We start from the raw sequence: 23623 nt of genomic DNA on the forward strand, positions 1-23623 counted from the left end.
TCTATGTACATGCATTATGCATATTGCATTATATGTACTGCATAGAAAACATAAAAATTAAACATTTAAGAATATATGCAAACATTATGATAAATAAGTGCCATTTAACTGCCCTACTTTGAGAATGCTTTGTCGCCCAAAGCCCTCTTCTAAAATCCCGCACATTCCAACAAGCCTTCCTTCCCATTAAATTCCCCAATCCCTCTAAATCGTATCAACCCTGGAGCTACCTACAGCATGAGTGCATTCATTTATAGCCATCCTCAGCACTTGGGCAGAGATTCTTCAATATTCATCCAATTACTTATTCTGAGACCATTATTTGAACATGTGTTTGTGTCTGTCTCCATTAGAGGGTAAGCTCTTTGTAGGCGGGGATCGGGCCTGATTCCCATGCCATATTTATAAAGTGTTTAGTACAGTGCATTGCTATCAGTGGGCATTCAATAAATTTGCCATTACTGCTACTAGAAGCAGTGAGGCTCAGTGGAAAGAGCCTGGGCTTTGGAGTCAGAGGTCATGGGCTCAAATCCCGGCTCCACCAACTGTCAGCTGTGTGACTTTGGGCAAGTCACTTAACTTCTCTGTGCCTCAGTTACCTCATCTGTAAAATGGGGATTAAAAAACTGTGAGCCCCCGTGGGACAACCTGATCACCTTGCAACCTCCCCAGCGCTTAGAACAGCGCTTTGCACATAGTAAGCGCTTAACAGATACCATCATTATTAGTACTACTACTATTACTATTTTTGCTGCTACAACTACTGTTACCACTACTAAAATTACTACTATTTCTACCACTACACTACTACTTCTAACAGTGAACAATCGTATTTACTGATCGCTTACTACGTGCTGAGCACTGTACTAAGCATTTGGGAGGGTATAATACAATACTATACAGACACATTCCCTGCCCACAACAAGCTTACAGTCTAGAGGGACTATAATGATAATAATGATGGTATTTTTTAAGTGCTTACTATGAGACAGACACTCAGCTAAGCCGTGGGGTAGCTACAAAATAATTTGGTTGGACACAGTCCCTGTCCCACATGGGGCCTACAGTCTTAATGTACATTTTGTAGATGTGGCATCACAGGCACAGAGACGTGAAGTGATTTGCCCAAGGTCACACAGTAAACAAGTGGTGCATCTGGGATTAGAGCCCAGATCCTTCTGACTTGTTCTTGCCTGTCCCGACTTCGACCCCCGGCCCACGTCCTCCCCCTGGCCTGGAATGCCCTCCCTCCCCACATCTGCCAAGCTAGCTCCCTTCCTCCCTTCAAAGCCCTACCGAGAGCTCACCTCCTCCAGGAGGCCTTCCCAGACTGAGCCCCGTCCTTCCTCTCCCCCTCCTCCCCCTCCCCATCCCCCCCGCCTTACCTCCTTCCCCTCCCCACAGCACCTGTATATATGTATATATGTTCGTACGCATTTATTACTCTATTTATTTTAGTTGTACATATTTATTCTATTTATTTTATTTTGTTAATATGTTTTGTTTTGCTGTCTGTCTCCCCCTTCTAGACCGTGAGCCCACTGTTGGTTAGGGACCGTCTCTATATGTTGCCAACCTGGACTTCCGAAGCACTCAGTACAGTGCTCTGCACACAGTAAGCGCTCAATAAATATGATTGAATGAATGAATGAATGACTCCTAGACCTGTACTTTCTCCACTAGGCCATGCTTCTGCCACTGCTATTACTTCCCCTTCCTGCTACTAAATTACCATTACTACTACTACTAGCCAAAGGTGTGATTATCAAAAGCGCTTAGTACAGTGTTCTGCACACAGTAAGCACTCAATAAATACGATTGAATGAACCTGTAATCCTACCCACAATTTTTCATATTGAAAAACAATGTATAAACATGGGCAGTCTCCCAACATTGCTTTTCATTCATTATTTCAGCACAGCTGAGCTCTTCAATGGCTCTTTAAAGACTAGCCCGGAAGGAAAAGACTGCAATGGACCGTCTCATCAATCTCCTAGCCTCTACCCAGGTTGTTAACTAGACCATCCCAACATTTCTGAGGAAGCAGGATTCACAATACCCCCTGGAAAATCAATCAATCAATCAATCAATCAATCGTATTTATTGAGCGCTTACTGTGTGCAGAGCACTATACTAAGCGCTTGGTAAGTACAAGTTGGCAACATATAGAGACAGTCCCTACCCAACAGTGGGGAAAATCAGCAAGTTCTTCCCAGAAGCTAACCAAGACCTCTCTTGCTTCAGAGTCAGCTCCTTTCTTACTGTGATTTTTTAATTTTTTATCTTTATGGCATTTGTTAAGTGCTTACTATGTGCCAGGCACTGTATTCAGTGCTGGGGTACATTCACGCTAATTCATCCATTCAATCGTATTTATTGAGCGCTTACTGCGTGCACAGCACTGTACTAAGCGCTTTGGAAGTACAAGTTGGCAACATATAGAGACGGTCCCTCCCCAACGGCGGGCTCACAGTCTAGAATATTTAAGTAATCTCCTTTACTCACTCCAAGAGGATTACATAAACTGTGAGCCCCATAATAACTGAAGTATCTCTTAAGTGCTTACTACATTCCAGTAGATTCAATATAATCCGGTTGGACACAGTCCTGGTCCCACATAGGGCTCACAGTCTCAATTCCCATTTTACAGAGGAGGCAACTGAGGCACAGCGAACTGAAGAGACTCACAGCAGAGATGGCAGACCTGGGATTAGAACACAAGTCCTCTGATTCCCAAACCTGTGCTCCTTCCACTAGGCCATGCTGCTCTCAGTCCACATGGGACAGGGCCGGTGTCTGTCCTATTTATTTATTTATTACTCTATTCATTTATTTATTTATTTTACCTGTACATATCTATTCTATTTATTTTATTTTGTTAGTATGTTTGGTTTTGTTCTCTGTCTCCCCCTTTTAGACTGTGAGCCCACTGTTGGGTAGGGACTGTCTCTATATGTTGCCAACTGGTACTTCCCAAGCGCTTAGTACAGTGCTCTGCACACAGTAAGCGCTCAATAAATACGATTGATTGATTGATTGTACTGTTACAGGATCAAAAGTCGTAGCTTGCATCTACCCAAGTGCTTAGTTCTTACGTCTATCCAAGTGCTTACATCTATCCAAGTCCTGCCATAAGAAGCAGTGTGTCATAGAGGGGAGAACTCGGGCCAGGGCGTTAGAAGGTCATGGGTTCTAATCCCGACTCTACCACTTATCTGCTGTGTGACCTTGGGAAAGTCACTTCACTTTTCTGTGCCTCAGTTGCCTCATATTTTAAATTCATTCATTCAATCATATTTATTGAGCGCTTACTGTGTGCAGAGCACTGTACTAAGTGCTTGGGAAGTACAAGTCGGCTAATCATGTTATCTGTGGTCTTGATAATGACCGTCCCCATCTGGGTACAGATCCAATCTAATATTGTACAAGTGCTCAATACAGTGCTCTGCACACAGTAAACATTAATCAAGACCACTGATTGACTGATTGATTGAGGGAGAGCCTCTCACCCAATCATAAAGATACGGAGCTCTAGATAAATCGATTCATTAATGGTATTTATTGAGCACTTACTATATGCAGAGCAGCCTACTAAGCACTTGGGAAAATACCATACAGTAGAGCTGGTAGATGTGATCCTGGCTTTCTGTGACCCCCTTCTAGACTGTGAGCCCACTGTTGGGTAGGGACCATCTCTATATGTTGCCAACTTGTACTTCCCAAGCTCTTAGTACAGTGCTCTGCACACAGTAAGCACTCAATAAATACGATTGATTGATTGATTGATTGATTACAGTCTTCTGGGGAAGCCAGACATTAAAATAAATAAAATGCAGATGCTAACTACAGATACTCTTGTAGATAGTAGTTCTCTACACAAAGGAGGTGCTTAACACATCTTCTAGACAGTCAGCCCATTGTTGGGTAGGGATTGTCTCTATTTGTTGCCAAATTGTACTTTCCAAGCACTTTGTACGGTGCTCTGCACACAGTAAACACTCAATCTATACGACTGAATGAAGGAATACTACTAGTACCACTAGGTGCCAAGCATTGTTCTAAGCACCAGAATAGATACAAGGCAATCAGGTTGTCCCACATGGGGCTCACAGTCTTCATCCCCATTTAACAGATGAGGGAACTGAGGCACAGAGAAGTTATGATTTGCCCAAAGTCACACAGTTGATTAGTGGCAGAGCCGGGATTAGAACCCATGACCTCTGACTCCCAAACCCGGGCTCTTTCCACTAAGCCACACTACTTCTCCAGTGGAAATGCCAGGAATTGAACCCGGGGCCTCATATATGTAAAGCATGTGCTCTACCACTGAGCTACATCCCCGTCGTTATATACAGCATCATACTCAAAGATGACATCAGAATTTCCTTCTGTTATATAACAATGCTGAGGTCATTTATGAAGTGCTAGCTCCGTGCTAAGTACTGAGGTAGATTCACAATGATCAGATCTGACAGAGTCCCTAATAATAATAATAATGATGATGGCATACGTTAAGTGCTTACTATGTTCCAAGCACTGTTCTCAGCTCTGGGGGGGATTCGAGGTAATCAGGCTGTCTCGTAACTAAGCATTCTCATGGTGAACCGCCTTCATTAGGTGGGACTGAACAAACTAAATTCTGGCCTTTAAGAACACCCTTGAAAATGAATATTATAGGAAAGACATTTTTCAAACCATGTTCTCCTGCCTGCCTCCTTTCTGGGGTATGCCAAACACAGCCATGCCCTGTTGTCCACTAGCGGACTTGACGTGACTGACTCCATTTTGTGTATGCTGAAAGTGACCCTCCATTTGGGCCGGCCGAGAAAACAAGCCTGCAACAGATGCCTTCAAGGCCATCAAGGAACGCCCATCCGAAGATAACGAGAATTTACCTGCCTATTAACGAGAATTTACCTCGCTGTTAACGAGAATTTACAGACCTATCTATGCAAGGCCATAGGGCAAATAACAACATCTTGCACAAGGCCATAGGAACGGAGAACAAAGAGAATTCGTAACACCCTGCCGGTCCCAATTGAATTCCAGAAATTTCCAAATGCCCCATCCCCATGTTGCTGTAACTCCGTAAAAGGCACAGTGATATTGGGATCGGGGCTGCTTGTCACTCGTCCCTCTCCCGGGAGGTGAACGGGCAGGTAGGCACTTTCCTTCTTTACTGCTCTATCTGAACTCATGTCTCCGAGTCATTTTTCCTATCTGCGTCACCACCCTGGGTACAAGAACCCTGCGGCCGATTTACACCGATTAACCTATTTTGTACCCTATTTGTCGATAACAGCCCTAAGGTACAGAGCCAGGAATTCTGATTAAGCAGAGGACTCTAGGTTGCTGCTGAGAGCTCACCTCCTCCAGGAGGCCTTCCCAGACTGAGCCCCCTCCTTCCTGTCCCCCTCCCCATCCCCCCCGCCTTAACTCCTTCTCCTCCCCACAGCAGCTGTATATATATATACATGTTTGTACGTGTTTATTACTCTATTTATTTTACTTGTACATATTTATTCTATTTATTTTATTTTTTTAATACGTTTTCTTTTGTTGTCTGTCTCCCTCTTCTAGACTGCAAGCCCGCTGCTGGGTAGGGACCATCTCCATATGTTGCCAAGTTGTACTTCCCAGGCACTTAGTACAGTGCTCTGCACACAGTAAGCGCTCAATAAATACGGTTGGTTGAATGAATGAATGGGGTTCACAGTCTTAATCCCCAGTTAACAGATGAAGGAACTGAGGCATAGAGAAGTGACTTGCCCAAAGTCACACAGCTAAGTGGTGGCAGCGGGATTAGAACCCATGACCTCTGATTCCCAAGCCCGTGCTTTTTCCACTGAGCCACACTGCTTCTCATCTATCTTATCTCCATTTGAAAGACGGGAAGACAAGGTACAGAGAGATTCAATGACTTAACCAAGGTCATACAATTGGCCAGTAGCAAATGTGGGACTAGAACTCAGATCTCCTGACTCCCTGCACTGCATTCTTTTCACTAGGTTATGTTAACTAGTATAGTGCTGCGGCTAGAATAAAGAAAACTGATTATGGTATTTGAAAGCCCTTGCTATGTACCAAGTGCAATAATAGATACAAGATAATTAGTACTGGCATAGTCCCTGATTCATTCATTCAATTGTGTTCATTGAGCATTTACTGTGTGCAAAACACTGTACTAAGCACTTGGGAGAGTACAGTACAACAACTGACACATTTCCTGTCCACAACGAGCTCAAAGTCTAGAGGGGGAGGCATACATTAATATACATTGATAGATGAATTAATCAATGAATAAATTACATATATTTACATATGTGCTGCGGGGCTGGGAAGAAGGATGAATAAGGAGAGCAAGACAGGGTGACGCAGAAGGGAGAAAAGGAGAGGAGGGCTTTCCCTGACCTTCCCGTCACTGTGGACGGCACTACCATCCTTCCCGTCTCACAAGCCCGCAACCTTGGTGGCATACTTGACTCTGCTCTCTCATTCACCCCACACTTCCAATCTGTCACCAAAACCTGCCAGTCTCACCTCCATAACTTTGCCAAGATCCGCCCTTTCCTCTCCATCCAAACCGCTACCTTGCTGGTTCAATCTCTCATCCTATCCTGACTGGATTACTGCCTCAGTCTCCTCTCTGGTCTCCCAACCTCCTGTCTCTCCCCATTTCAGTCTGTACTTCACTCTGCTGCCTGGATTATCTTTGTACAGAAACACTCTGGGCACGTCACTCCCCTCCTCAAAAATCTCCAGTGGTTGCCTATCAACCTTCGCATGAAGCAAGAACTCCTCACTCTCGGCTTCAAGGCTGTCCATCACCTCGCCCCCTCCTACCTCACCTCCCTTCTCTCCTTCTCCAACCCAGCCCGCACCCTCCGCTCCTCTGCCACCACTAACCTCCTCACCGTGCCTCGTTCTAGCCTGTGCCGCTGTCAACCTCTGGCCCACATCCTCCCCCTGGCCTGGGATGCCCTCCATCCACCAAACTAGCTCTCTTCCTCCCTTCAAAGCCCTACTGAGAGCCCTCCTCCTCCAGGAGGCCTTCCCAGACTGAGCCCCCCTTTTTCTCTGCTCCTCCTCCCCTCCCCATCACCCCTACTCCCTCCCTCTGCTCTTCCCCTCTCCCCGCCCCACAGCACGTGTGTATATTTGTACACATTTATTATTCTGTTTATTTTATTAATGATGTGTATAGATCTATAATTCTATTTATCTATTTTGTTACTATTGAGGGCCTGTCTACTTGTTTTGTTTAGTTGTCTGTCTTTCCTGTTCTATATTGTGAGCCCGTTGTTGGGTAGGAATTGTCTCTATCTGTTGCCGAACTGAACTTTCCAAGTGCTTAGTACAGTGCTCTGCACACAGTAAGTGCTCAATTAATATGATTGAATGAATGAATGAATGAATGGAAGGCTTCTTGGAGGAAATTTGGGGCTTCTAGAAGGATTCACATGTGGTTTATGGTATAAATAGAGGGAATAGGAGTGAATTCCCATTTTACAGATGAGGAAACTGAAGCAAAGCGAAGGTCACACCCAGCGGGCAAATAGCAGAGCTGGAATTATTCATTCAGTCACATTTATCGAGCGCTTTCTGTTTGCATACTGCTGCATTAGGAGTTTGGGAGAGTATGTTACAACAATAAACAGACACATTCCCTGCCCACAAGGAGCTTAAAATCTAGATTAGAACCCAAGTCCTCTGACTCAAAGGCCCGTGCTCTTTCGAATAGGCCACACTATTTCTCTACTCTTCTAGATGGTTGGTAAATGCTGCTTCCCTGGCTGTTGGTCCTGGTAATAACCAAAACATATTTATATCAAAGATACAAAATGTCATTTGTTATTTTATCCATTAACATCGATCCATCAATTTTAAACTCTCTTGCGACTTTCGCTGCCTTCATTTTACGATGTTAGTAAACACTGTCGTTAACACTAATATCATGTTTGTAATTTTCTTTCCTTGAGCTGAGAATCTCAACACTGACACTGGGTAGAAGCAAAGACCATATGGTGAATGGCTGGTGAAGTCTGAAATAGCCATTTCACAGCAAAATGTTCCAACTACCCTGAGAAGGCCAAAAGAAAAATCAAATCCCAGTTAGTCTCTTTATGAAAACAAACAGAATTATCCCATCTAACTTAGATGTGAAAAAGCCCAGTGAGTGAAAATGTTAACACTGCATCAAATTAAGGAGCAGCCAGTAAACTGGGACACAAAAGTCCCGACTAGAAGAATGGAAGCCCATCCAAACTAAATGTTGGCTTTAAATCGACAAATTTGTTCAAAATTAATTTCCAAGCCAATTCCAACTCTTACTAACGACATTTTGACTGTAAGCTCCTTGTGGGCAGGGAATGTGTCTACTAACTCTGTTGCATTGTACTCTCCTCGAGGCTGTACACTCATTTTGGGCAGGAAATGTGTCTGTTATGTTGTTATATTGTACTCTCCCAAGCGCCTAGTATAGTGCACGGCTCACAGTAAGAGCTCAATATATATGATTAAATAAATGAATAAATAAGTGAATAATACTTATAATTGTGGTCTTTGTTAAGCACTATGTCCTGAGAAGCAGCGTGGCTCAGTGGAAAAGAGCACAGGCTTTGGAGTCAGAGGTCATGGGTTCAAATTCCAGCTCTGCCAATTGTCAACTGTGTGACTTTGGGCAAGTCACTTCACTTCCCTGTGCCTCAGTTACCTCATCTGTAAAATGGGGATGAAGACTGTGAGCCCCCCGTGGGGCTACCTGATCACCATGTAACCTTCCCAGTGCATAGAACAGTGCTTTGCACATAAGCACTTAATAATTAAGCACTTAATAAATTCCATTATTATTATTATTATTATTATTATTATTATTATTATGTGTCAGACACTCTACTAAGCACTGAATTAGATATAAGATAATGAGGTTGAACACAGTCCCTATCCCACAGGGGGCTCACAGTCTTAATCCCCATTTTCCAGATGAGGTAATTGAGGCCCAGAGAAATGAATTAACTTGCCTAAGGTTTCACAGCAGACATGTAGTAGAGTGAGGATTACAACTCTGATCCTTCTGACTCCCAGGACTGAGCTCTATCCACTAAGCAGTATTGCCTCTCTGTGCTATATATATAATAATAATAATAATGGCATTTATTAAGCACTTACTATGTGCAAAGCACTGTTCTAAGCAATGGGGAGGTTACAAGGTGATCAGGTTGTCCCACGGGGGGCTCACAGTCTTAATCCCCATTTTACAGATGAGGTCACTGAGGCACAGAATAGTTAAGTTGACCAAAATCACACAGCTGACAATTGACGGAGCTGGGATTTGAACCCATGACCTCTGACTCCAAACCCCAGGCTCTTTCCATTGAGCCATGCTGTTTCTATATGTAGTATATAAGGATATATGTATATGGCTCTGATTACGTTCCAGCGTATACATGGGAGTCTAATCTCATCCACCCAGCCTAACCAGCTTCAGTGTGGGAAGGAGAAAGATGACAGGGGGATAAAACCGGGGTGACTGACAGAAGAAGAGTCTCTGCTTCAAACAGAAACTCCTCACCATGGACTTTAATCACCTTGCCCTCTTCTACCTCCTACCTACCTAGTGGAGGGGTCTAGACTGTAAAATTTTGCGGGGCAGGGAATGTGTTTGTTTATCATTATGTTGTACACTCCCAATCATATAATAGTAATAATAATAATAATAATAATACCATAATAATGGTATTTGTTAAGCGCTTACTATGTGCAAAGCCCTGTTTTAAGTGCTGAGGAGGTTACAAGGAGATCAGGTTGTCCCACGGGGGGCTCACAGTCTTCATCCCCATTTTTGAGATGAGGGAACTGAGGCCCAGAGAAGTGAAGTGACTTGCCCAAAGTTACACAGCTGACAATTGGCGGAGCCGGGATTTGAACCCACGACCTCTGACTCCAAAGCCCGGGCTCTTTTCCACTGAGCCACGCTGCTTCTCATATAGTCATCATCATCATCATCAATCGTATTTATTGAGCGCTTACGGTGTGCAGAGCACTGTGCTAAGCGCTTGGGAAGTACAAATTGGCAACGTATAGAGACAGTCCCTACCCAACAGTGGGCTCACAGTCTAAAAGGGGGAGACAAAACCAAAGATACTAACAAAATAAAATAAATAGAATAAATATAGTCCAATGCTCTACCCACAGTAAGCACACAATAAATATGACTGAATGAATGAATGAACACCTCACCTTGCTACTCTCCTACTACAACTCAGCCCACACATTTCACTCCTCTAATAATAATAACAGGGGCATTTATTAAGCGCTTACTATGTACAAAGCACTGTTCTAAGCACAAGGTGATCAGGTTGTCCCATGGAGGGCTCACAGTCTAAATCCCCACTTTTGAGATGAGGTAACTGAGGCCCAGAGAAGTGAAGTGACCTGCCCAAAATTACACAGCTGACAATTGGAGGAGCCGGGATTTGAACCCATGACCTCTGACTCCAAAGCCCGGGCTCTTTCCACTGAGCCACGCTGCTCTAATGCTAACCTTCTCACTGTATCTGATGTAATCCATCTCATCCCCATCCTCTTGACTCTGGCCTGGAACGCCCATCTTTCTAATATCTAACAGTTGGTCTCCCCACCTTCAAAACTTAACTGAAGGCACACCTCATCCCTCAGTGGAAAGAGCCCGGGCTTTGGAGTCAGAGGTCATGGGTTCAAATCCCGGCTATGCCACTTGTCAGCTGTGTGACTTTGGGCAAGTCACTTAACTTCTCTGGGCCCCAGTTTCCTCATCTGTAAAATGGGGATGAAGACTGTCAGCCCCTCGTGGGACAGCCTTATCACCTTGTACCCTCCCCAGCGCTTAGAACAGTGCTTTGCACATAGTAAGCGCTTAATAAATGCCATTAAAAAAAAGACCCTCCCTGACTAAGCTCTCCTTTCCTCTTCTCCCATTCCCTTCTGCGTCACCCTGACCTGCCCCCTTTATTCATAGCCTCTCCCAGCCCCACAGCACTTATGTACTTATCTGTAATTTATTTATTTATATTAGTGTCTGTCTCCCCCTCTAGACTGTAAACTCCTTTTGGGCAAGGAATGTGTCTGTTTATTGTTACCATGTACTCTCCCAAACACTTAATACACTGCTCGGCACACAGTAAGCGCTCAATAAATATGACTGACTGACAGGCACCTTCATCTTTTTCTCCATCTGTATGTAACCTACTCAGTCCCCAGTGGACCATCATGTTATTTGTGATTATATTTTCCTTTTTTCCTTTGGAATGCCACTGAATTACTGAATTAAGTCCTGGATTTTAAATGTAAGCTGTTCATTCATTCATTCAATCAATCAATCCATCAATCGTATTTATTGAGCGCTTACTGTGTGCAGAGCACTGTACTAAGCGCTTTGGGAAGTACAAGTTGGCAACATATAGAGACAGTCCCTACCCAACAGTGGGCTCACAGTCTCTTTCATTCAATCGTATTTATTGAGCATTTACTCCGTGTCGAGCACTGTACTAAGCGCTTGGAAAGTACAATTCAGCAATAGAGTCAATCCCTGCCCACGATGGACTAACAGTCTAGAAGGGGGGAGACAGACATCCAGATAAGTTAACAGGCATCAATATAAATAAATAGAATCATGGATAAGTACATAAATACACAAGTGCCGTGGGGCAGGGAGATGTGGGTAGAGAAATGGGAGTGAGTTGGGGCGACATGGAGCAGAGGGAGAGATGAGGACTGTGAGCCCACTGTTGGGTAGGGACCGTCTCTATATGTTGCGAACTTGTACTTCCCAAGTGCTTAGTACAGTGCTCTGCACACAGTAAGCGCTCAATAAATACGATTGATTGATGAGGAAAAGGCTGGCTTAGTCTGGGAAGGCCTGTTGGAGGAGGGGACCCTTCAGTAGGGCTTTGAAGGGGGAAGTGTGATTGGCAGATTTGAGGAGGGAGGGCATCATCATCATCATCAATCATATTTATTGAGCACTTACTATGTGCAGAACACTGTACTAAGCGCTTGGGAAGTACAAATTGGCAACATATAGAGACAGTCCCTACCCAACAGTGGGCTCACAGTCTAAAAGTCTGGCATTCCAGGCCCGAGGTAGGACGTGGGCCAGGGGTTGGCAGCGAGACAGGCGAGATCGAGGCACAGTGAGAACGTTAGACCAGAGGAGCGGAGGGTGCGGGCTGAGCTGTAGAAAGAGAGAAGGAAGGTGAGGTAGGAGGGGGCGAGGTGATGGAGAGCTTTGAAGCCGATAGTGAGGAGTTTTTGCTGCATAATAATAATAATAATAATAATAATGAGGGCATTTGTTAAGTACTTACTATGTGCAAAGCACTGTTCTAAGCGCTGGGGGGGATGCAAGGTGATCAGGTTGTCCCACGTGGGGCTCACAGTCTTAATCCCCATTTTACAGATGAGGTAACTGAGGCTCAGAGAAGTTAAGTGACTTGCCCAACGTCACCCAGCAGACATGTGGCGGAGCCCGGATTAGAATCCATGACCTCTGACTTCCAAGCCCGGGCTCTTTCCACTGAGCCACGCTGCTTCTCTGTCATACGAAGGTTGTTAGGGAACCACTGGAGATTTTTGAGGAGGGGGATGACATGCCCAGAACGTTTCTGTAGAAAGATAATCTGGGCAGTAGAGTGAAGTATGGAAGAGTGAAGCTGTTATGTGTAAGCGTCTTCCCCCATATGCAACTAAAATCAATTTATGTATATATATATATACCTGTATATATGTATATATGTTTGTTCATATTTATTACTCTATTTATTCATTTTACTTGTACATATCTATTCTATTTATTTTATTTTGTTAATATGTTTGATTTTGTTCTCTGTCTCCCCCTTCTAGACTGTGAGCCCACTGTTGGGTAGGGACCGTCTCTATACGTTGCCAACTTGTACTTCTCAAGCACTTAGTATAGTGCTCTGCACACAGTAAGCACTCAGAAAATACGATTGATTGAAGTGATATATGTGTGTTTATAAAATGAAAAAAACCTACATAGAGGGTCCCACATTGGCCTCATCAGCCACACATGCACTAATAGGTAAGCTAATAGCCAAGAAGTGGTGTGGCCTAGTGGATTTAGCATAGGCCTGGGAGTAAGAAGGAGAACCTGAGTTCTAATCCCCGCTCCACCGCTTGTCTGCTGTGGGACACCGGGCAAGTCACCTCACTTCTCTGTGCCTCAGTTTTCTCACCTGTAAAATGGGGATTAAGACAGGGAGGCCCACGTGGGATATGGACTGTGTCCAGCCTGATTATCTTGTATCTACCAAAGCACTTTGAACAGTGCCTGGCATGTAGTAAACGCTTAACAGATACCTTAAAAAAATTCATGTCAGTTGTGTCTTAATACTTAAAAGATAACTCACCCCCATCAACTTGATACACCCAGGGCCTTCTCAGACTGAGCCCTCTCCTTCCTCTCCCCCTCCCCATCCCCCCCGCCCTACCTCCTTCCCCTCCCGACAGCACCTGTATATATGTTTGTACAGATTTATTACTCTGTTTATTTTGCTTGTACATATTTACTATTTTATTTTATTAATATGTTTTGTTGTCTGTCTCCCCCTTCTAGACTGTGAGCCTATTGTTGGGTAGGGACTGCCTCAATCTGTTGCCAACTTGTACTTCCCAAGCGCTTAGTACAGTGCTCTGCACACAGTAAGTGCTCAATAAATATGATTGAATGAATGAACGAACCCACACTCAGCCACATTGGACACACAAACCTTGTTCCTTCTTGTATTCTACTTAATGCAGAGAAGCAGCATGGCCATGGATAATGTAAGGGCTGGGAGTCAGAGAAGCGGGTCCTAATCCTGGCTTTGCCCCTTGTTTTCTGTGCCACCCTGGGCAAGTCCCTTCAGAAAAATAATAATTATGGTACTTGTTGAGCACTTACTATGTGCCAAGCACTGTCCTAAGCACTGGGGTAGACACACAAGTTAATCAGATTAGAGACAGTTGCTGTCCCACCTGATGCTCACACTCTTAATCCTCATTTTAAAGAAGAGGTAACTGAAACCCAGAGATGTGAAGTGACTTACTCAAGGTCACATGGCAGACATGTGACGGAGTCAGGATTAGAACCCAGGTTCTTCTTACTCTCTATCCACTAAGCCACCTTAACTTCTCTATGCCTAAATTTCCTTAACGACAAAATGGGGATTCAATAGCTGTTCTCCCTTCTACATGGACTGTGACCTTATGTGGGGCTGGGACAGTATCCGGCTTCATTAAATTGCACCTTCCCCAGTGCTTAGAACAGGGCTTGACACATAGTAAGTGCTCAACAAATTCAACTAACAAAAACAAAAACTTATCATGCCTGGTTGTTTTCTACTTTGTCTCCTTGTTTCTCTTTCCTATCAATTTGTATTTAGAACTTTTTTCAACAGCAGGGCCGATATTCACTGAGAAGCAGCGTGGCTCAGTGGAAACGAGCCCGGACTTTGGAGTCAGAGGTCATGGGTTCAAATCCCGGCTCTGCCACTTGTCAGCTGTGTGACTTTGGGCAAGTCACTTAACTTCTCTGGGCCTCAGTTCCCTCATCTGTAAAATGGGGATGAAGACTGTGAGCCCCACGTGGGACAACCTCATCACCTTGTATCCTCCCAGCGCTTAGAACAGTGCTTTGCCCATAGTAAGCGCTTAATAAATGCCATCATTATTATTATTATTAATATTCTACTCTCAGGCTTCACGAGCTCTGCAAGCTTTCAGATGATTCCGTTTAGCACCGGGTACAAATATCCCCTGGGAGAATCATTTTAATGAAAACCAAAATATGAATATACTCAATTATTGAACTGAGCAGAATCAGTCAAAACTAGACTGCCCTTGTTTCTAGTTTATTCATCGTGTGCAGCAATGGTATTCATTCATTCATTCAATCGTATTTATTGAGCTCTTACTGTGTGCAGAGCACTGTACTAAGTGCTTGGGAAGTACAAGTTGGCAACATATAGAGACGGTCCCTACCCAACAGTGGGCTCACAGTCTAGAAGGGGGAGACAGAGAACGAAACAAAACATATTAACAAAATAAAATAAATAGAATAAATATGTACAAATAAAATAGAGTAATAAATATGTACAAGCATATATACATATATATAGGTGCTGTGGGGAGGGGAAGGAGGTAAGATGGGAGGGACGGGGAGGGGGAGGAGGGGGAGAGGAAGGAGTTCAGTCAATCATTAGCTCTATTGAGCACTGACTCTGTGCAAAGCACTGTACCACACATTAGGGAGAATACAAGAGAATTAGTAGATGGGATTGCTGATTTCAAGGAGCATAAAATCTAGTCCGGGAGACAGACATGTAAACGTCACAGATAGGTGGAAGTCTTAATAATAATAATTATGATATTTGTTAAGTGCTTACTATTTGTGAAGCACTGTACTAAATGCTAGGGCCGATAAAAGATAATTAGGTCCCCCCTGAGGCTCACAGTCTAAGTAGGGCAAAGAACTGCTATTGAATCCCCATTTTGCAGATGAGGGAAATGAGGCATTGATAAGTGACTTAACCAAGGTCACACAGCAGGAACATGGCCAGGATTAGAGCCCAAGTCTTCTGACTCTCTGGTCCAAATTCTTTCCACTAGTCCTTGCTGCTCGTTGTAACAGATTATATAGAGCTATGGATGGCGGGGGTAGGGGGAGGGTATTCTTTCAGTTGTATTTATTGAGCGCTTACTTTGTGCAGAGAACTGTACTCAGCACTTGGAAAATACGTCAGCAACAAATAGAGGCAATCCCTATCTAACAACGGGCTAAAGTGAAAGTTGGGGAAATATAAATGGGAGAGATAAGAATTGGGTAAGGCCTCTTGGAGTTGATGTGATTTCAGAAGGACTTTGAAGATAGAGCTAAGGTCTGGCAGATTTGAAAAGGGGAAGGAATTTCAGGCAAGGAGGAGGGTGTTAACAAGAGTTCAGGGGCAGGAGAGATGAGAATGAGGCACACAGGAGAGTTTCAGAGAAAAAGAGTTTGCAAGCTTAAGCGTAATGTCAGAACAGAGCCGGAATTTGAACCCATGACCTTTTTAGACTGTGAGCCCACTGTTGGGTAGGGACTGTCTCTATATGTTGCCAACTTGTACTTACCAAGCGCTTAGTATAGTGCTCTGCACACAGTAAGCGCTCAATAAATATGAGTGATGATGATGAACAGAGTGGCTATGTAAGAAGGGAAGATCTGATGGAGTGTGTTAATTATTGGTGTAACCACCGGTAAAGACACAAAATTATCAGATCAGGCAAAGTCCCTGGTCCTGCCAATGTTCACAATCTAAGAGGCAGGAAAGCAAGTATTTTATTTAGTGCCTGTCACATAGTAAGCACTTAATACTATACTTATTTATTATTATCATTCCCATTATATTCATTCATTTCAATATCTACCTTACTACGTGACAGGCCCTAAGTGCTGGGTAGATTCAAGCTAATCAAGTTGTACACAGTCCATGTCCTGCACGGGGCTCACAGTCTTAGTCCCTATTTTATAGATGACAACTGAAGCCCGGAGAAGTAAAGTGACTTGCCCAAGTTCACACAGCAGGCAAGTGGCGGGACTGGGATTAGAACTCAGGTCCTTCGGACTCCCAGGGTTGTGCTCTAACCACTGACCACACTGCTTCTCATTAAGGCCAGGGAACAGCTCTACAAACTCTGTTGTATTGTACTCTCCTGCTTACTGCAGTGCTCTGTACACAGTAAGTGCTCAGTACACACCACTGATTGATATCGATGGATTTTTACCAGTGATGAATGTGAAACACAAAGCGTTTCAGTAGTATTTGTTGTGAAATTCACTGAGTGCTTACTATATGCCAGGCACTGTACTAAGTGCTGGGGTGGATTACTGAATTTGCTCAAAATCCCACTGCAGTATGGATTAGAACCCAAACTTTCCGACTGCCAGAATCGTGCTCTTTCCACTGAGCCATTCTGCCACTGCACATCTCAGCACTTGACAAAGTTATAAAAAATATCCGTATAATAATAAATGCATTAAACTTTCCTCAATTGTTTGCAACAATAGCTTCCATCGCAGAATTAATCATATTTTCAGCAGCTCCTGTGGATACGTTTCATGATGTCCTGCATGCTTTGTATTGAATTCATAAGATTAGCAACATAATGAATATTTAAATCTAGCCGTACTGAATAGCACTGAGAACTTACTCATATTTAACTACAGCACAACAGCTATTTCTGGGGTGCCCAGGAAATATTTCTATTCTCATTCATTCAGTCATATTTATTGAGTGCTTACTGTGTGCAGAGCACTGTACTAAGCACTTGAGAAGTGCAAGTCGGCAATATATTCTCAGTATAACATTATCTTGATAATTTATCAGATTGATTCTATTTATTTTATTTTGTTAATATGTTTGGTTTTGTTCTCCATCTCCCCCTTCTAGACTGTGAGCCCGCTGTTGGATAGGGACTGTCTCCATATGTTGCCAACTTGTACTTCCCAAACGCTTAGTACAGTGCTCGGCACACGTTAAGTCCTCAATAAATACGATTGATTGATTGATTGATCTAACAAAAAATCCATCGAGATGTTTTAGTTATTCTAGGAAACAATGCCCTCAAATAAATTTTCGGCTTCATGATTTTACATTGTACATTTTGAGTTTGACCGCCTTTAAACTTGAGCTCCACAGGGATGTCAAATCAAGCCGAGGAAAAAGATTTGGTGACAGGGAAAAAGTCTGACTTCTGCATTGCTTTGCCCTGAAGAGAAAGGAATATATTTTTGCTCTGGGTATTTTTTTTTTTAAACTGGTCTGTAAGGAAAGGAAAAGCATTCTGAAAGTTGCGCATCTCACGAAGAAAAATATATCTTGCTGTGAGACGCAGTTTTATAGTCTTCTTAGGTGCCGAAGAGTGAAGTATTCTTACACCCTGAAATGCGGAGGGGAAACAGGGAAAGGGTCTGAGAAGGAGCCAGATTGGATATAGCCATTTTCAGTCTAGACTCTGGTCCAAGCCTCTAGAAATTTGCAAAAGCAACAAGAAACTTGGACGATGGATTCTGTGGTGGGTGTATATAGTTGCTTGCACAATTCCAGCTGCCGTACGGCATCTCAAATTCCTAACGCATTGCTCGTAGAATTATTAAATGGAATTCAGAAGCACACTGGAAGACTGTAAGCTCTTTGTTGGCAAGGAATGTGCCTGTCGTGACCTTGGGTAAATCACTTCACTTCTCCGGCCCTCAGATCCCTCAACTGTAAAATGGGGATTAGTCATTCATTCATTCAATCATATTTATTGAGCACTTACTGTGTGCAGAGCACTGTACTAAGCACTTGGGAAAGTACAATACAACAATAAACAGACACATCAAGCTCACAGTCCAGGAGGGGGAGAGAGAAATCAACACAAATAAATAAATGACAGATGAGAAGCAGTGTGGCTCAGTGGAATGAGCACGGGCTTTGGAGTCAGAGGTCATGGGTTCAAATTCTGGTTCCGCCAATTGTCAACTGTGCGACTCTGGGCAGGTCACTTAACTTCTCTGTGCCTGAGTTACCTCATCTGTAAAATGGGGATTAAGACTGTGAGCTCACCGTGGGACAACCTGATCACCTTGTAACCTCCCCAGTGCTAAGAAGCAGCGTGACTCAGTGGAAAGAGGCCGGGCTTTAGAGTCAGAGGTCGTGGGTTCAAATTCTGGTTCTGCCAATTGTCAGCTGTGTGACTCTGGGCAAGTCACTCAACTTCTCTGTGCCTCAGTTACCTCATCTGTAAAATGGGGATTAAGACTGTGAGCCCCTCATGGGACAACCTGATCACCTTGTGACCTCCCCAGTGCTTAGAACAGTGCTTTGCACATATTAAGCACTTCATAAATGTTATTATTATCATTATTATTATTATATGTACGTAAGTGCTGTGGGGTTGGGGTGAGGATAAGGGGGAGCACGTCAGGGCCATGCAGAAGGGAGTGGGAGAAGAGGAAAGCAGGGCTTAGTCTGGGAAGGCCTCCTGGAGGAGATGGGCCTTCAATAAGGCACTTCACTGTTGCCTCGTCTGTAAAATGGGGATTCAATACTTGCTCTCCACGCTATTTAGACTGTGAGTCCCACATGACACGTGATGATTTTGAAAATGCCTCAGTATGGTGCTTGGTTCATAGCAGTTGAGCGCGGAGCGTGGCTCAATAGAAAGAGCACAGGCTTTGGAGTCAGAGGTCATGGGTTCAAATCCCAGCTCTGCCAATTGTCAGCTGTGTGACCTTGGGCAAGTCACTTAGCTTCTCTGTGCCTCAGTTACCTCATCTGTGAAATGGGGATGAAGACTGTGAGCCCCATATGGAACAATCTGATCACCTTGTGTCCTCCCCAGCGCTTAGAACAGTGCTTTGCACATTGCGTTTAATAAATGCCATTATTATTATTATTATAGTATTGCTATACTATACTCTCCCAAGCGCTCAGTACAGTGCTCTGCACACAGTAAGCACTCAATAAATATGATTGATGGACTGAGAAGAATGAGTTGTGGGGGACCTAGCAACAGACTTTAAATATAATAATAACATGATAATTAATTAAAATGCACTGCACTTAGTACAGTGTCCAGTGATTAGTATAATATGAAGTGCTTAGTACAGTGCCTGGCATATAGTAAGCATTTAACAAATAGCATTTTTTTATAAGAAAAGCATTGGGATAGGTACAAGATAATTAGGTCAGACACATTTCCTGCCCCGCATGGGGATCACAACATAAGAGAAGCAGCGTGGCTCAGTGGAAAGAGCATGGGGTTTGGAGTCAGAGGTCATGGGTTCTAATTCCGGCTCCCCCACTTGTTTGCTGTGTGACCTTGGGCAAGTCACTTAACTTCTCTGCGCTTCAGTTACCTCATCTGTAAAATGGGGATTAAGACTGTGAGCCCCAAGTGGGACAACGTGATCACCTTGTATCCCCCCCAGCGCTTAGAACAGTGTTTTGCACATAGTAAGCGCTTAACAAATGCCATTATTATTATGGGTTTAAATCCCACCTCTGCCACTTGTCAGCTGTGTGACTTTGGGCAAGTCACTTAACTTCCCTGGGCCTCAGTTACCTCATCTGTAAAATGGGGATGAAGACTGTGAACCCTAAATGGGACAACCTGATCACCTTGATCACCTTCCCCCTTCTAGACTGTGAGCCCACTGTTGGGTAGGGACTCTCTCTATGTGTTGCCAGCTTGTACTTCCCAAGCACTTAGTACAGTGCTCTGCACACAGTAAGCGCTCAATAAATGCAATTGATTGATTGATTGTAACCTCCCCAGTGCTTAGAACAGTGCTCTGCACATAGTAAGTGCTTAATAAACGCCATCATTATTATAAAAGGGAGGAAGAACAGGCATTGAATCTCCATGTTACAGATGAAGGAACTTAAACCCAGAGATGTTAAATGATTTGTTCCAAGTCACACAGCAGCCATATGGTGTGGCCGGGATTAGAACCCAGGTCCCCTGACTCGTTGACTCCTGCCTTTACCTGCAGGCCACACTGGTTCCTAAAATCTGGAACACTAAGGCATTTAAGGCATTAAGGCAGTCTTTTAGACTGTGAGCCCACTGTTGGGTAGGGACTGTCTCTATATGTTGCCAACTTGTACTTCCCAAGCGCTCAGTACAGTGCTCTGCACACAGTAAGCGCTCAATAAATAAATAAATGAATACGATTGATTTAAACCCCTCTCAGGGTCGCGCCTGGAGAGTCTCCAGTCCTCTACTAGTCTCAACTACAGGAGGGCCAGTGGCTAGCGAGTGGCAGGCAATCTGCTAAATGTCAAAACTCACCTGTGCTGGGCAACAGCAGCATGGGAGAGAGTCAAGGGCGGAGACTCAAGTTCAATGAGTGGAAGGAGGCAATGGGAAACCACTTCCTCATTTTTACCAAGAAAACTCTATGATTATTCTACCAGAATGACTTCAAATGGAGGTGGGCTGTTCTGGGAGAGATAGTCCTTGGTGTCGCTATGGGCTGGAGGTGACTCAACAGCGTAAGACGAGACAAGGCATTTAAAAATTACTAATTGAGATACAGGGGAGTCTCTGTTCCAATTTCACAAGCCTCTTTGCCTGCGTCATTTTGCCCTGTTCCTTTCAACATCCAGGCCGTAATGAAAGATGCTCAGGGTGTTTGGCAAATCCTTAATTACAATAATTAGACTGTGTGTGTCCCAGTCACAATTGTTGATTTTACCCAGAGGATATTCAAAGAAGATGGACCTCAATAGTCTAAATAACAACTACAACCAGCAGCTTCCAAATATCTTTCCCGCTCCAAAGATTTTGCCCACATAAAATATGTTAGAAGTAGAATCTCCAGGAGGAAGACATCAGGGTGGAATGGATAGATTTGAAAAGGTTCCCCCTTTCATTTCTAAGATGTAGTAATCATATTCATCATCTAAAACAGATACTCCACATGTGCATTCATTATTCACAACTTTTTACCGTACAAAGTAACGCTGATTTTTGAGGAGTAATGAATTGCTGGTTTTGACTAGCTTTTTCCCCAAACTCTTATAACGATGGGTCGTTGAAAGGGATAGCATTCCTTGAACTGCTTTCTGAAAAGAAGAAAACTAAGGCTTTTTCAGCTAGTCTTCGTGGTAACAGTGGAGTTCCTAGCTGTTTTCATGATTAGATTGTTTGACCTTTCCCTTGTCAGCAATACAGTGTTTTTTGTTTCCTTGTAGTAGGCTATCTTGATGTAGAGGAAATGCTAATTGGACCTTGAAAAAGTACATATGATAAATGTCTTGGTCTATTTAATTATACTGTGCTCAACATGGTGACAGAGGGAGTTTTTTAGTCATGGTCCTTCATCCGATCAATCATTGGTATTTACTGAGCATTAATTGTGGCAGAACACTGTACTAAGCTCTTCATTCCTTCATTCAATCGTATTTATTGAGTGCTTATTGTGTGTGTAGCACATCCCCCACACCTTACCTCCTTCCCCTCCCCACAGCACCTGTATATATGTTTGTACAGATTTATTACTCTATTTATTTTACTGGTACATATTTACTATTCTATTTATTTTATTTTGTTAATATGTTTTGTTTTGTTGTCTGTCTCCCCCTTCTAGACTGTGAGCCCGCTGTTGGGTAGGGATCTCTATATGTTGCCAACTTGTACTTCCCAAGCACTTAGTACAGTGTTCTGCACACAGTAAGCTCTCAATAAATACAACTGAATGAATGAATGAATGAATACCATACAACAAGAAAGCTCTTGTGAAACTACACTGTTAAAGAGTTGGTAGAAGTGATGCCTAATGATAATAACAATAATAATAACAAACTCTTGTTTTTGTTAAATGTTTACTGTGTCTCAAACTAAAAGTACTAAAGTACTAAGTGCTGAGGTAGATACAAGATAGTCAGGTCCCACATAGGGCTCACAGTCAAAGTAGGAGGGAGAACAGACATTAAATCTCCATTTTACAGTTGAAGGAACTGAGGCACAGAGAAGTTAAGTGACTTGACCAAAATCAAATAGACCCCACTGCTTTCCTGCCCCCAAAACAGCTTTCAGTCTACAGGGAGAAAGAGATATTAAAGTAAATTACAGGTAGTGAAAAATAGTAGAGTATAAGGAAATTTACATAATATACAGATTATCTTTCCCCAGTTTTCCCGAATCTAAGGTGATGCCTTAGACTAAGGTGATTCCTTCTAGACTGTGAGCCCACTGTTGGGTAGGGACTGTCTCTATATGTTACCACCTTGTATTTCCCAAGTGCTTCATACAATGCTCTGCACACAGTAAGCGCTCAGTAAATATGATTGAATAAATGCATGAATGCCTTCTGAGTCATCCCCTTTCTCCACCCTCCACTCTGAAAAGAACAAGCATTCTCCAAAGTATTGCTTTCCAGCTCTCTGACAAATTCAGTGGTCTCTGGAAACTACTTTTCTCTGCAGCACTGCCACACAGTTGATCTTTACCTGGAATTCGCCAAAGCCACTAGGAGACTCAGATGATTCAGAGAAAAATACTTGCATGAAGTCACTCACCATGGCCAGTAATTTAGAGAAGCCTTATAATAATGATGGCATCTGTTAAGCACTGGAGTAGATACAAGGTAGTCAGGATGTCCCACATAGGGCTTACAGAATTCATCCCCATTTTATAGATGAGGGAACTGAGGCCCAGAGAAGTTAAGTGACCATGACCTCTGACTCCCAATCCCAGGCTCTTTCCACTAAGCCATGCTGCTTCTCTGGCATAATGGATAGAGCATGGGCCTAGGACTCAAGGGGTCATGGGTTCTAATCCCACCTCCACCACGTCTGCTGTGTGGCTTTGACCAATTATTTCACTTCTCTGTGCCTCAGTTGCCTAATCTGCAAAATGAGGATTGAGATTGTGAGCCTCATGTGAGACAGGGACTTGAGTCCCACCCGATTTGCTTGTAGCCACACCAGCAGTTAGCAAGTAGTAAGTGATTAACAAATAATAACCATGATGGTATTTATGCCAGGGATGAGGAAGAGACTATGAACTTCACTTTCCTTCCTCTCTGTCCCCCAGGGAGCATATGACTATTCATCAT

At 43.4% G+C, this 23623-nt stretch overlaps 1 protein-coding gene and 1 non-coding gene across 2 annotated transcripts in view; both read right to left on the reverse strand.

Annotated features, from left to right (window-relative positions):
- The window catches only part of CNTNAP5 (contactin associated protein family member 5), a 919822-nt gene that overhangs the window by 517199 nt on the left and 379000 nt on the right, over positions 1–23623 (reverse strand).
- TRNAV-UAC lies at positions 4270–4341 on the reverse strand. Its single transcript has one exon. It is a non-coding gene; the product is annotated as a tRNA-Val (tRNA).

The sequence above is a fragment of the Tachyglossus aculeatus genome, chromosome 1, assembly GCF_015852505.1.
Source record: "Tachyglossus aculeatus isolate mTacAcu1 chromosome 1, mTacAcu1.pri, whole genome shotgun sequence".
In the NCBI taxonomy this organism is placed as follows: Eukaryota; Metazoa; Chordata; class Mammalia; order Monotremata; family Tachyglossidae; genus Tachyglossus; species Tachyglossus aculeatus.